Genomic DNA, 14,396 nt, shown 5'->3' on the forward strand with positions numbered 1-14,396 from the left:
AGTCAATGGCAGAGGTCCATTGAACCATTTGAAGATGTTAATAGCCTTCCTGACATTCAAATTTTTTTTCGGAGGAAACCTCGATTCAAATTCGATTTGGATTTTTGGGGCATTTCTTTTCGATCAAATGTTAGACGTTCAAGTTTTTTCTTAAATAACCAACCATTCGAGTTGTGAGTACATTCGAATTTATTAGAGTTAAAATAAATTCACATAACTTCGAAATTCGACCTTTGATAAATAACCCCCTTATTCCTCCAACATTCAATCACATGGTTGGTTAGTTTCTTCTTTTCTAATGGGCATATTTATTAACACTAGAAATGAACATCACTGGTGAGGTAGCCCATATCAACCAATCAGCAATTAGGTTTCAACAGTCATGTACAAGTTAGAAAACAAAAGCAAAGATCTGATTGGTTGATTGGCAACCAATTTTTGTTTTGCCTACTCCTCCTCAATTTCTCTCTCTATAGATCTCGGCCTGTATTATTCTATGTACAGATTGCCTTTCAGTTAAGTGCTAAATAAAAGTCAACTTCTATAAAACCAACACTGGCCTTTTCTCCATCAACATCCGCAGTGCCTCAAATAATGTAAGATTTCATTACTGATATTAAGCCTTCTTCTTATGACTGTTTCCAGCTTTCAAATAGGGGTCACTGACTGACCCCATCTAAAAAACAAATGCTCTGTAAGACTACATATGTATTATTATTGTGACGTTGTATTACTCATCTTTCTATTCAGGCCTCTCCTATTCATATTCCAGTCTCTTATTCAAATCACTGTATGGCTGCTAGGATAAAATGGATACAAGAGGGGGGTTGTGGGTGCACTCCTAAGGCCATATAAAAAAAATATTTAAATACAATAATCCCCTGTCTAAAAAAAGAAAAACAGGGTTTTTTGTTACAAAGTTATGATCATAAAATTGGTAAGCCGCCATACCACGTCAAGGTAAACCCCATACGGCGTTCCCTAACCTGTTTACCTGTGTTCAAAATATAAAACCTCGGTTTCAATCTGTGGACTAGATCCTCCCCCGCCACCTGCATATGCGGCTTTTGAAGGGGAGACTGCCCAGACCAACGCCCATTTTAAAAAAAAAGGAGTGCACCCACAACCCCCCTCTTGTATAGGATAAAATGGACACTACAACCAAATTGTTGAAGCTGCAAACTCAAAAACCACAAATATTAACAAATGAAAAACACCTGCAAATTGCCTCAGAATATCACTCTCTATGTTATATTAAGGGGCACATTTACAAAGCTCGAGTGAAGGATTCGAATTAAAAAAACTTCGAATTTCGAAGTGTTTTTTGGGCTACTTCGACCATCGAATGGGCTACTTCGACCTTTGACTACTACTTCGACTTCGAATCGAACGATTCGAACTAAAAATCGTTCGACTATTCGACCATTCGATAGTCGAAGTACTGTCTCTTTAAGAAAAACTTCGACCCCCTACTTCGGCAGCTAAAAGCTACCGAAGTCAATGTTAGCCTATGGGGAAGGTCCCCATAGGCTTGCCTAAGATTTTTTGATCGAAGGATATTCCTTCGATCGTTGTATTAAAATCCTTCGAATCGTTCTATTCGAAGGATTTAATCGTTCGATAGAACGAATAATCCTTCGATCGTTCGATTGCAGGATTTGCGCTAAATCGTTCGACTTCGATATTGGAAGTCGAACGATTTTAGTTCCTAGTCGAATATCGAGGGTTAATTAACCCTCGATATTCGACCCTTCATACATCTGCCCCCAAAAGTTAACTCAAAGGTGAACAACCCCTATAAAATGCTTGCTAAGCGAGAGAACCCATCAAAAATGTTTATCATTGCAAGCTTGAAAGACATACCATTTAGACATATACTGATAAGCATTTCACTTACCAGGCTTTTAAAAAAGTAATAAATATATAGGAAAAAATTCTACTATTTGGAGAGGTTGAAAATTTCAAAAGTACCACCTATCTCAGTAGAACCCACTTGTTAAAATTTACTGCCAACTGAGTGGAGAACCTATTAAGAACAATGGTCTGATGAGAACCTAATGAGATAAATTTGGCGTCCATGGCAGCTGCTATGGATAGGAATGGCTATGGTTGCAAAATTAGGAATCTAGCACACCATTGGGTAGCAGGCTAGTTCAAATATTATTCATCCTCCCACCATCTGGTAGAACGCAGTACTGTAAATAGCTATGGAAGCACTTTCAACTTTGTTATTATTATACATATTTGGATTAAAATATTTGCTATTTTTCTGGATTATGTATATTTTTAATTTTTTTTATTTTATTTACTAATTCTAGTTTATGGGACAGGAACACCCAGTTTTTTATGCAGATGGAGATAAGCTCTATTAGTATTGCAGGCATGCCTCCCATGCAAAAAACGGTCTTTGCTGCTGTCATAAGAAGCCTGGGTAGGAAATGCAGACTACATATTTTAGTACAAAATATTTTGGTCTGAGGTCTATGATCATGTATGCATGTGTGAAGATGAGCATTTTCTATAAACAGAATACTGCCTGGACTTACTGCTCATAAGGCTCCCAGAGAGACAAAAGCAGCATTACATTAATCTCAAGAAGATGTATTTCATCCCCCTACATTAGTCACAAATGACTCAGAGACAACATGATAATGGGAATGTTTTGCTTTACACATCAGTATAATAATACAGAAATGACCGGTAGTTTATCAATAATACAGGGAAATCTACTTCATTAGGTCAAGGGCAACATTTGTTCATCTAACTTAGAGATCATTAAAATACATCCTTAATCATAACATGTGGTTCACTGCCGATAAAAAGTTCTTTGGTTCAATAAAACTAATTAAATGTAAATGGTATTGTTTACTGCTATATGGATCTTTTGATATAAATCAGCAAGTCACCATTTATTGAAAATCAAGCTGACCTCACTGCTGTTAATAAATTTACTTGATCACAGAAGATGGAAATGAATGCCTTTCAACATGAAGGCTGACAGGAAAGTACCTGCCTTGCTTATGAGTATGAAACCACAGGAAACCTAACCTGGATGTAACAGGCCTTGCAAGGTAGCTATTATTAAAGGATGTGCTGAAAATTTAATTGTTTGATCATTCTAAGTGGTTTAGGAAGACAACAAAATCTGCACTGATCATCTTTGTTGGTGTCATCTGTTCTTTGAGAAAGGCTCAGAAGCAGGTTTGCAGGTTTATTTATTCTGGGTGTCACAAGGGATAAAGTTACAGAGCTGTGCGAATGATGCGACTGATGGTTCATGGCAATACAATATACTCACAATCCATTACATCAGGCAGACATTGAAATCAAAATGACTGACAATTATGGATAGTATGTGTTGTCTAGTGTAGTTCTAAATAATTCAAATCCCTTTCATAATCAAATTACATGACTGCTGTCCCAACATAGCTATAAAAATGTAACAGTGTCAGTTTCCTTGATCCCATCGTTTACATCCCTGGCTATTACAGCATGTTTAACATTGCTTCTTGCCCCTAAATGCAACTGTTACACTAGTAAGAAAAGATTAAAATAATCTTAATAAAATAAGAAGGAATAAAACAGAAGAATTGCATTTCAGTCTAAAATATTTCAGCATTAGAGCAGTTTTATTTTGTCAAAGTAAAAAAAATAAAAAGTACTTTACCTTCACTATCATTAAAAAAATCAATGCAAATGACCTTACCAGCTGTGCCCTTTAACTATAGCTGCTTTATGAGCAAGTACAATTTAAATGAATGCGTCAAGCTGCATAAATGATACAGAATAATGGATAAAGGCTCTAAAGGAATACATATGGTGGTTATTGTTACTGTAGTCCAGCAGGTGGCATTCAAGAATGGGAAGATGAGAAAAATAAAGAAAATATTTACTGCACTTTCTTCAAAACCTGATGCAAGGCTTCTCTTGCTCATCTCATCAATTTAAGACAGATTTTCTATCAAGTGTAAAGTATAATAATGGCTAACATTACTTTTTAAGCCTATAGCTACTAAGGACCATTTCCCAGTCCTCTAGTTTACCCTCTGTGTTTACAGCCAAGTGCATTTCTGTTTTTGCTCCGAGAAATGCACACACAAAGTCTGTTTCTTAAAGAGCCTTTTAATTAAATGCCAGTGGTTTCTACGTGGGGTTTCAACAAGCGGAAAAAAATAAAGATATGGAATAAAAAATAAAATGAATGTGCTATATAGACACATCAGCACATAGTGGTTTCAGAGAATGGTAGGACATTGGCATCTATGATAAAAAATCGGGTGGAAAGGTTTAAAGCAAAAGATATATGGCCTGTGTAAAACAAGCAATGCTGAAAAAACGGTGTAAAATAAATGGCAAATTTAACAACGTGTGTGTTTGATGCTGCTCGAACAATGGATTTGATGCCGTTATTTTACCCCACTTGTGCAATCCGTTAAAGTCAATGAGAAAAATTTAAGTGACAAGTAAGTTCTGGCAGAAGTTGCTCTGGAAAAAAACATGTAAAAACTGCAATGGATGAATGACATATTTTCCAATAGCATTTTCAAGCACCTGTTTACTGTTACACCAGATTTTTATACAGGGGTACATGGTCACTGCAAATCCATACACAACTTGATAAGTATGCTTTTTTTAGTGGCCTGGCAATGCAGTTTTGTTTTCACTGCAAGATAAATCGGCCCCAAAGTGTACGTTTTCTGCTTCCTCTAGAAAATGTATATGTCTGCAATTTTAGGAACCAATGTAACATCCCCCATAGAGTACTTTTATATGTACAACAATAGGTGCTATAATCCAGCATGCTTAGGACCTTGTATCTTTAAGAGTGGGAACTTTCCATAATGAGGAGCATCACTCTACAAAAATATGCAAACATAAAAAGTAACATGTTAATGTAAAATTATTACAGAAAAAAAGGGAAGTCAGCCATATGACACTATGAAAAATTAATGTTATATAGGATGTAGTAGTGATGTGCGAGTGGAGCTGACTGTAACCGTCTGCTACTAACCTGTGCTCAACCCATTGAGCATATATGGCTACCTTGCTAGGTTTAATTCTGGCAATTTATTGGCGTGTACATAGATCGTCTCAGGCCCTTATCTATGTTAGCAATGAGTGACGGACATGTACCAAGAGTAATTTCCCAATATTCCCATAGTATGGGTATATCGAGGTTATACAGTAAAGAGTGTTGATTGCTGCCAGCTCTCCTGAACAGCCTGGGAAAGCAGCCAAAGCACCTAAAATAGTTTGCTTGTACTAGTAAGGCTTTTAAGGAAATGTTATTCAAAGGCACATTCCCTATATTTTTAGAGGCGCAATAGCAAATACTTGGTCTTGACACTTGTACCTTTTACAATTTACATAACATTACATAAACCACAAAATTTACATAACATTACATAAACCACAACATATTACAGATATACATATATAAATGTATTCATTATCTTGACTTTGCATTGTACAATGTATGCAACATTCCCATCAGAAAATTAACAGAAAAAAATGGCTGGAATCAGTGATTCAAAGGATTGGGAGAACTGCGAGAGGCAATTGGCCAGTGGCTGCAAACTAAAAATCAGCAAGCGTGTATGGAAGACATAGGGGTATAAAAGAAACTAAGTTTGCTTAACTTCTTATTAGTTGCTATGGGTTACTGATCCTGGGCAAACGTAGTGCCTTTACTACATATGGGGACAGTGATTTCCATTGCAATTTATGAATCAGAAGATATTCAGAGGCTGCCAATACTGAATGAAAATATTGATTTAAAAAAAATCACTGTTTATTATTATTACGCATTAAAATGTATTAAAAATAGAGTTATGTATGTACTGTAATATTTACAAATGGGCAAATGATATGGCGATGATGATCAACAGGTCAAATTCTGATTTTCTGATTTTATTAGCTCATAGGCTACGTGTAAGCGCAAACAGATTTCTATTGTCTATATCACTTCTTTATAGGTCCAACAATACATCGTACATAGTAAAATATGTCAAACAGATAAAATGAATAAAAGTTGCAATCTCTGATTTATTTCCAGCTTAAGAATTTAAATTGTATAAAACATGGAATACAATTCATGTGTTAATGTGAAATAGAATTTCAAGCTAAAATATAATGCTTTGAAAAAATGTATTAGGCAACATATTACAATGCATCAGAGAGCTTATGACACAGATTATTATTTGACATGATTAGGCATGTTTCATGGTTAAAATGAAAAGTGACCAAGCAATACCGGCAACTTGATATTGCTGTTTGGGTGGTTATATAAATACAGGCTTGGGGTGCTTTTTCATAGCAGGTGTTGTAAAGAAAGGATATACTTTTGTGCCAAAGAATCAGAGTAACTATGTTTGTGGCCCACAAATAGGCATGTAATTCCTTGCATTAATGAGCTGCAACAAGTCCACTCATCAATGAAAGAAAATGTGTGCATTCCCTGAAATGTTCTAGGTGTGAAATTCACACTGTTGACACTGTATAATGTTTCATTAAAAATATATGAAAGGGTTTGAATGAAGAAAAAAACCTTCTCCATGACTAAATAAAGAAATGATGTAGTGTCGCATTGAGTATTCAGTGAAGTTTCATCTTTGATTACCATAAAATTAATCAGAAGAGAATTACTTTAAAGTTCATAGGGCAGGGAAATTAATGGTGCAACCCACAGGGCAATGTGCAAACATGTTAGAAACACGAAACTCTGTGCCAATATTTAGCACTTTGCCCTTTGCTTAAATGAAGCCTTGGTTCTCCTGCGGTATTTCCCATTCTTCCTTTTGTTTTAAAAAGGTGCCTAGCCCCTGCTGACAAAAAGCAGTTAGTATGATTGACTAATACCTCCAGTAATGTGGCAGTTTTTCAGTGCATGTGTAGCTGCGTTTTCATTAGCAGGAACTGGGGCATCTTCTTAAAACAGAAGGAAGATGAGAAAAATACAAGAAAGGGCTGATTATTATTAGTGATTTACCAAACCCTCCATTTTCATGTTCAGGCAAATCTCTAAATCCAGGGTTATGGATTAAGTCGAATAGTGAACCAAATATGAACCCTTCTGCAGCACCGGATATGCAAAGACAAGCAGAAAAAAAAAGGCCAGGCTCTTGAATTCAGCCGAAACTAAATCTTGGTAAAACCAGCTCAGATTCACTCAAATCCTGAAAGGCATCTGGGATTCGGTGCATCCTTAATTATTACATATTTATATAGCACCAGCTCCTATGAACATGGCTTTATAGTTGCTACTTTAGCAGAATTTACAATCTAAGTTCCATATTATATTCAGAGACACTAGGGCCAGTCTTATCATAAGCCATTTAACCTGCCTCTTTATTGTTTGGAGTGTCCATGAAAACCAGAGTGGCCTGGGGGAAATCCACGCAAACATTGAAAGTTCAAATAAACGTGCATACAAACTACTTGCAGAGTAGTGCTAAAGTTGGAATAATAGGGGTTGTTCACATGTAGAGAATGGTATTCTGAAACAATTTGCAATTGGTTTTCATTTTTTATTATTTGTGTTTTTTGAGTTATTTAGCTTTTTATTCAGCAGCTCTCCAGTTTGCAATTTCCGCAAATCTGGTGCTAGAGTCCAAATTATCCTAGTTACCAAGCATTGATTTGAAAAATAGACTGGGATATGGATGGGGGGGGGTGGTTAAAAACACGAATAATAGAAAGTAGCAATAACAATACATTTATAGCCTTACAGAGCATTTGTTTTATAGATGGGGTCAGTGACCCCTGTCTGAAAGCTGGAAAAAGTCGGAAGAAGAAGCCAGATAATTCAAAAACTATAAAAAAGAAAAAATGATAACTAGGCAATCGAAAAGTTTCTTAAAATTAGTCATTCTATAACATACTAAAAGTTAACTTAAAGATGCATCACCCTAAGTTCATGTAAGGTTTATTATAAATGTATTTTGCTTTATATTAGGAGAAAATGGTATGTTGATGGTAAAAACATCTTTCCTATATGTCTTCATTTATAAATACATGCAGAAAAAGAATGTCGCTGAGACATTCTATACAGGGAATCACAGCAACAGAACCAGCTCTCCATGAAAAGCTTTTGCAATGATATCTATGAAGAATACACATACAAGGAATGCTAGTGCTAGAGAAATATTGAATTATGTAATTCTGATTCTCCACAAAACCTTAGAATGCTGCTCATTTTTTTTTTTTAAATATAAATATACCGTAGAGACAATTTCTTTAAAAATACAGGGATTAGTAATAGTTTAATTACACTAACTCTTGCCAACAGTTTCATTTCCACCCATAGGTAGCATCCCTTAATGCTAAACAACTTTTAAGACATATCCTTTTATCTTTGAAATAGAAGGGATGTGAAACTTACTCCCAATGCTGGCAATCTCTGGGTACAATCTCTGGGTACAATCTCTGGGTACAATCTCTGGGTACAATCTCTGGGTACAGCTCACAGCAATCCTGACTTTCCAATCTGTTTCACCATCTAACTGGTCAGTGAGAATTAAGCATGAACCTACAAAATTAGGTAAAGAAAGAACTGCATTTAGAAAGCATTATTATATTAAATCATTTTATGGTGATTTTTATTGATGATGTATCTATGAAATTACTTAATTTTCTTATTTAGTTATTGCATCAAAGAAAAGACACATCAACCTTAGGAAAGAGGAAATATTATAATATGCATGAAAAATACTTACAATTATGAACCACTGGTATCATTGAAAAATAAAACAAAACCAGTCATGGAGTATTACAAAGAATATGTTAGTCTTAATTGTCCATTACACATTAATTTTCTTTGGATTCTATTGTTCCTATGCAGGGCCGGATTTACATAGTGGGTACCCCTAGGCCCACTGCCATTCGTCGCCCTTGTCCCCTCCCCTTTATTCCTGCAAATTTTCTGCACTGGAGCAATGGGGAAATTTAAAAAATGATTGTATCTCAGTGTATCCCCAGTGTTTTTGAACACATGTGGTGTGGTTGGGCAGCATGCCGCCCCCCTAAAATCCTGCCGTCTTAGGCCCGGGCCTAGATGGCATTTCCACAAAGCCTGTTCCTATGGATTTAGGCAATGAAAAGCTGCTGTGGACAACTTTGATGGACTTTACTCTTATAGGGATGCTGAAACTCTAGTTTGTGCAGTAAGTTCAATATATTCAGAAAAATAAGCAATTATTAATATTTTTTTCATAGTTTAGTTCTCCTTTAAAATATAAAAGATTTGCTTCAATAAATAACTTATGTTTGTCTAAGACCTGTGAGTGCGGTATCAATTATTCTGTAATCACTGGTGTTATATACTGCACCCAGGCAATAATTAACAAAATTGCCTGCGCCTTATTCTCTTAAAACATAAAATAATACAGCAGGCAGCTGCAAAGCTCCACTTTACTCCCTACTTACAACATAAAACAGTATACAGCAATTAATATTATATATACTTAAAGTTCTACCACAACAACTCTAAAAAAATGGCAATACTAAAGGGATTTATAAAAGTAGATGTTTCGCATACATAATTATCTCATGAACCTTTGCTCTTTTAGGTACAATAAAAAGCCATCTACTACTAAAATTTGTGCAGATAAACAAATCTTGAAGTTCAACACACAATGCAATATGCTATATACATGGCCAATATACTAATAAATATTAATATTACCAAGTGGAACGGAACTATAGAAGTCTAATGTCCCTGAATATCTTTATTAGACAAGATATGAGATTCCATCCCTTATATTAGGGAGCTATGTTTACATTTATTTCATTGAGAGACTTCTTCAACTGATAAGCCAGAATTCTCTGATTTTTTTATCTTGCGCTTTGGCAAAGCCTGCACATTCACATCCCATTAAAGTGATCATTTATAATGCATCTGAATTAACACATTTATCCAAACAGAAACCATATTATTTAACAAAAAGACAACACTGCTAGATATTTTAAATGACATAGGAATTAAAAATATATATTTGTATTAATTATTACCGCAAGAGACTTTCAAGAAGATTCTACATGTGCACTCTGGATTCAAGCACTATAAGCAAATAAGGAATAACTGTTGCCAAATGGACATCTATACACTTAACCTTTCTTTTGCATTGATTCTTAAGGTAGGAGCACCAGGGAACTCAATGGAGCAAGGCACATAATGCCTGATTAAAGTAGCTTTAACCACAGTATCCTTTGTACCTGCCAGAACTGCAGGCATGACAATTCTCTGCATTCATTGTCAATCTGGAATATGGTTCAGTTGGCACTTGCAATGGGCAGCCATGCTGGTCTTTATGTATGGTCTATAAGGGATGCCTGTAGTCAAAATATGTGAAGAGCAAAGCATGGTTGCTCTTGTCAAATCAAAATGTGACAGGGGCAAATTGATCTTTTACTAATGTGGAATAAAACAATATAAGCCTCTAGAAGTTAGTAGCAGTTCACTACTAACTTCTAGAGGCTTATCTTGTTTTATTCCACATTAGTAAAAGATCAAGTAGTGAACTGCCTGGTGATTAGTTCAGATGTATACAGCCAGTGCAGCTGGAAACTCTTTCTCTGTCATAATTCTCCTTCTATATCTGTATGATAATGCTATATCTGTATGATAATGCTATAGGTGGAAAATGTCCATCATCATAATAGCATTACTATCACTTCATTGCATCATAGATTGCAATTGCAAACCATTGATCAGTTCACATTCCCTTCCCCCATATTTAATTGATAATTAAATATGGGGGAAGGGAATGTGAACTGATCAATTCCCCTTTTTTGGTAGCAATTTTAGATGCATCAGTGGCACTTCCATTATAATTTAACTATACTTGAATTAATTTTGGTGTGCTTCCACACCCCCTAATAATTTGGCATCTGTGTAGTAACCAATCAAGGATTATTCTTTTTCCGACAGCTGAAGGTATACAAATTAAAGTAAGCATTTCACTGGTTGTCATGGGTTACTAGTGCAAATGTGCCCCTAGTTACTCCTAAATTTTTATTCTTAGAGTATGCACAACTACACATTTTGACTTACATATACATTGACAGCAAATACGATTTTAGGGCATTTATGAGCAAGCTATATGATAAATTCCTTTTCATCAGTAATACACTTAATAAAGATAAAAAGGCCAGTCTAATTTTAATACATATTTAACAAGATATTGGATTGTTTTATGTGCATGTAGATGGCCAGCCATCCTCTATAATCAGTACTACAAACACCCATGCATTTAAAGAGAAAACCTCTATGTATTTATGAACATGCTGTGTAATATTTTACTGCTGATCAATACCATTCATAGATATAAAAAGTGACTGGATATATTACTTAGTTCACCCATTAAACAATGAAAAGTATTTAATTATGTTGTATGTTTTACAAGTACACAGGCCTGTCACTTTACACATTTATGAAGGGCATTATTGACAGAAAGTTGTGTATTACAAATAACTGGAGACCTTTTACACTTATTCTGAAAATGCACCTAGCCCAGGAAAAAGGGATATTTGCAATTGTGAATCCATCCCTGAATGGAGTGATTACCAACCTGCTCTCTTTTAGGTACTATTACATACTTTAGAATGTTCATAGTTCTCTATATATAAGTTTGGGAACCCCTCTTAATTCTTTGGAGTTTTGTTTATCATTGGCTGAGCTTTCAAAGTACCAACTTCCTTTTAATATATAACATGCCTTATGGAAACAGTAGTATTTCAGCAGTGACATAAAGTTTATTGGATTAACAGAAAATATTCAATATGCATCATAACAAACTAAAACAGAGATATTACATCAATACTTAGTTGAGCCTCTAGACGCCTGCTATAGCCTTAGATTTTCGATGATATTTAAGTCGGGGGACTGTGACTGAGGATAAAGGGAAGAGATTATAAGTGTGCAGCATTTGTGGATGATTTATTGATATATGTAACTAATCCAGTAATTACTTTACCGAATCTGATAGCCCTTTTGAAGCAATTTGGAGAACTATCAAATTTCAAAATAAATTATACAAAATCTGAGATAGTACATATTAATGTGAAGGAGGACATAGTAAAACAGATTAAACAAAATTGGTCAAATACGACCATTAAATACTTAGGAGTAAATATAAGAGGAGACTTGGAGAAGGTTTATCAGGACAACTATGTATCCTTACTGTCCTCTATACAAAAGACAATAGATAATTGGAAAAATATACAGTTATCGTGGTTTGGTAGGATTCAATCGATAAAAATGGTAGTGATGCCTAAAGCATTATATGTATTACAAGTGTTTCCAATAGAGGTACCACAAACTTTCTTTAATATTATGAAAACCATGTTTATAAGGTTTATATGGAAGGGGAAAAAACCAAGGATTAAACATAAAATACTAACAGACCCTAAGGAGAAAGGTGGGTTGAGGGTTCCAGATCCTTACTTATATTATGTAGCTATAAATTTGGTCAGAATTTTGAATTGGACAACACGAAAAGAAAAAAAAGAATGGACTTGTTTAGAACAGGATTGGTGCCAATTTCCACTAGAAAATGCATTATGGGACAATAATTGGGCAAATAATAAGATATTACAACAACATCGACTAATAAGAACTACCCTTAAAGTGTGGCATAAGAATAAAATCAGTATGAAGTTGACAAGTGAGCCTTACGTGCTACAACCCCTTTTGCAAAACCCACACTTCCCCCCAAGTATGGAAAAGGGGGCATATGCAAGTTGGGGGGAAATGGAATGATAGAAATACCAAAATACGGGATTTTATGTGGGGGGGTAGGATGATTCCTGTACAAGAGATACAAGAGAGATGGGGAAAGCACCCCAGAGAAATATGGGGAATTAACCAACTCCACCATTTTATATACTCTAGTAGAGAAGATAACTGGGAAAGACTCTTAACCCAATGGGAAGAGATGATAGAGTCGGATTCAGAACTTATAAAACCTTTACCAAAAATATATAACATTATATTAAATAAAGATGAATTTACCGTACGCCTCTGCCATTCTGCTTCTCTTGGGAGAAAGAATTGGGAATGGATATTTCAGAACAGATTTGGCTAAAAATATTTAAATTTGGTAATAAGATGATAAAGGCCTCAAAAATAAAAGAAGCTTTTTATAAAATGGTGATTAGATGGCACTATACACCTGTAAGGCTTAAAAAGATGTATCCTCAAAGGTCCAATATGTGTTGGAGATGTAATAAAAGCGAGGGAACACATATTCATATTTGGATATCTTGTCCAGTTCTGAAAGAATTCTGGTCCCAAGTGTTAGAGAGTATACAGCAAATTACATCAATTAGAATTCAAAGAGAGGAATATGCAATGTTACTGTTGAATATTAACATAGAGAATGCGAAGATGCTAGAAGAAATTAGACAGTTAGAGGAATTAACACACATTCAGCATAATAGCAGTGCAATTTATTGGAAGATATGGGCCCCCTGGCATAGATTTATTGAAAGAATGCTATAAGTAACGGAAGGGTTAAGTAAAAACCTTGTAAACATGGATATGCGTAGATATGTTTACCGATATATACATATATGTCTGTATATAAGATGTTAATGTGAAGTCATAAAGAAGAGATGGAGATGATATGTGACTACTCATACTCTTATTACCCATCCCCTTTTTGATTTCTGTATCCTTTTTTTTTTGGTTTGTTTTCTCTCTGTTAAAAGAAAAAGATAAAATAAAGAGATTTTAAAAAAAAGATTTTTTGTATCAAGTCCCTGTGAGAGTCGTATCGTGCGTTAAGTGCAAAAAAAAAGATCACTCATATGGTAAAATTTTATAAAAGGCACAAGTTTGCTCAGGTGCAGTTGCCTAAAGAGATACGATATTTGCGTTAAGACAGATAACCAGTAAATTTTGCTGATTGGTTGTCATAGTTGACTAGACCTGTAGCATGTACCCATGCGCTTTCACTTAAAATCAAACTCATATTTTTATACCTATTTTTATTGCTATCGCAACTATATCAAGTCTGAGGTTCAGTATACTTTTGCAAATGTGGGCAGCTTTATACTTCCCTTTTTTTTTTGGAAAACTCCTTAAATTTGAAAATGAAAGCAGTTCAATACAAGTTCTGCTCTGAATTACATAAAATGTATTCTTAAATGTGTGCAATTAACGTTACATTAACGTTACATAAAACACAATACTTGCATATGATTTGTGATATATCTTGCTTCAGCCTAGACTGATCATCCCACCACACCATCCATTGCTATTTTGTTTTTTTTAGTCAATTAGCCAAAAAAGGTATAACTATGAGTTTCTGTGATTGGTCCTCATTAGAATTTGTTTAAAGATTGAATTCCTATCATAATTTCTTTACAGAATACATTGACTAGGTTTTTTATGCTTG

General features: G+C 34.9%; 1 pseudogene; it reads right to left on the reverse strand.

Annotated features, from left to right (window-relative positions):
• Nucleotides 1–14,396, reverse strand: part of LOC108719716 — a 131,563-nt pseudogene that overhangs the window by 93,648 nt on the left and 23,519 nt on the right.

The sequence above is a fragment of the Xenopus laevis genome, chromosome 6S (genome assembly GCF_017654675.1).
Source record: "Xenopus laevis strain J_2021 chromosome 6S, Xenopus_laevis_v10.1, whole genome shotgun sequence".
Taxonomy (NCBI): Eukaryota; Metazoa; Chordata; class Amphibia; order Anura; family Pipidae; genus Xenopus; species Xenopus laevis.